The sequence below is a fragment of the Mastomys coucha genome, unplaced genomic scaffold, assembly GCF_008632895.1.
Source record: "Mastomys coucha isolate ucsf_1 unplaced genomic scaffold, UCSF_Mcou_1 pScaffold11, whole genome shotgun sequence".
In the NCBI taxonomy this organism is placed as follows: domain Eukaryota; kingdom Metazoa; phylum Chordata; class Mammalia; order Rodentia; family Muridae; genus Mastomys; species Mastomys coucha.
This window is the reverse complement of record NW_022196893.1, coordinates 8,197,626-8,199,667: the sequence shown is the minus strand read 5'-3', so window position 1 is coordinate 8,199,667 and position 2,042 is coordinate 8,197,626.

The following is a 2,042-nucleotide window of genomic DNA, read 5'->3' as shown; positions in this document are numbered from 1 at the left end:
AGGTGACAGGATGTGACTGGTGAGTCCTTCTCTGCTGCCAGAGTCCTGGAAAATCAGAAGCTTTAATGCCTATTGACATTTAAAATCTGCTGTAATTGGATGAGATCTGCCGAGATGAGCAGGAAGGGCTATACTTGGTCCAGAAATTTTGAAGCATAAATTTGTGAGCGCTGACCTAGACATGCTTTGTGTGCTTTCTGCAAATGATACCATATTTTCTGGATTGTTGACTATAGACAATTGATAATTTCCTTCGGGTGTTTATCATCTCCTTTAAAGAGTTTTTTCTTCATTGTCATTTAAGAGGAATGTTTGAGATTTCCACATGGACCTTTTCCTCCTTCTTGTTGCACTTCTCTTCTGATGGCTGAGGATCCCCTGAGACTGCAGTGCAGTGCCCAGTGTCCCCTGCACCATGGCAGCTGAGGCTCCCCTGAGGCTGCAGCGCAGTGCCCAGTGTCCCCTGCACCATGGCAGCTGAGGATCCTCTGAGACTGCAGTGCAGTGTGCAGTGTCCCCTGCACCATGTCAGCTCAGGTGGCCTTCTTCCCATCTTCCGATCAATGAAGACTAAGAGATGACCTGTGCGGTTTCTAGGTCTTGTCCATTAGAGAACACTCTTGTGTTCCACAGTCCATCTGTCCTCCCTTTGGGCAGCAATGTGTGGCTAAGGGTGAGCTTGATATGGAGCCAGCCTCTTCTGTGGTGCAGAGCAGGGACAAGATGGCTCCTGGATGACCTGGGTAGAAAGCCACCTACACAGCTTGCACCTCAGTTCCAAGTTCACTGAGTCCTCTCTCTGTTGAGCCCATGTGGGATTCTAGTGAACCCTGTGCCATCTGTCTTTTGTTTGTTTGCTTGTTTGTTTGTTTGTTTGTTTGTTTGTTTAGAGACAGGGTTTCTCTGTGTAGCCCTGGCTGTCCTGGAACTCACTTTGTAGACCAGGCTGGCCTCGAACTCAGAAATCTGACTCTCTCTGGAGGGAGACATTGGGACATTGTTTACTTGAAACCCTGAGCCTTTGTCACTGAACTCTCCAAGGCTCTCATGCCACAGAAACCTCTACACTATCAACATTTGAATGAACAACCACTCACTTGTCCAATATCCAGATAGCTTCCTTCAGGCTTGCAGTCCAGGGCCACCTCACCTCTATAGGACTGCCACATGGGAATACACCTTGCTTTCCAAAGAAAAGGATGCAAGTCATGGTGGGTGTTGGGGGACAATTGAGACTGCCTATGTGACTTCTCATAGGTACAACATTACTGTATGGGTAGTAAAAGTATTCTAGTAAGAGGTTGAATATTTTCAAAACATACATTTTTAAAGAACTTAAAAGGAATTTAACTTATGTAATAATGTATCTAAATTTTTTTTAAGTGCTCTTAGCAAGAATAAAGGAAAGAGGCCAGGAGAAGCTCAGAGATGAGGAGAAGCCCCTGAAAGGGACAGAAGAGATGGTCAGGGTGAAAGGGAGAGAGTGCAGAGGAGAAGCAGCTATGACCCGGTCTGTCACTGATAAACACAAGTGACACGCAACAAAGATTGTGTCTGCAGCTGCTGACCCTGGATGGGTATTACATTCACTTCAGGCTTTTTGAGGATGTCCTGACATGTGTGAGAGACAAGTGGAGTCCTCACAATTAGCTCTGACTCCTCAGCCATGTAAAGGGGAGAAATAATGTGTGCACAGCGTTGCAGATGGCTGTAAGGACATGTGCTTAGTCAAAACAGAGCTGACTGCAATGGGCTATTACATCTATGATTCCAGTTATAAAATGGAGAAATTATGAATTCTGTACAGTATTGGATCATTGCCTTGGGTTTAGAGAAGGCACAGGACCCTGAAAAGATAACCACAGGGTGTCACATTGCGGGAATAGAAAAATCTTTACCTTGATTGTTACAGTGATTCTATGAACCCAAAACTATGGTAAATAATTAGGGGAGGAACTCCGCCAGCCCAGTGAGTCGGGTTCCTTCCAGTCTCTCTGGGCTGGGGTCCAGAGCAGACCTTGGGCGCAAGCTCTGCAGCCAGT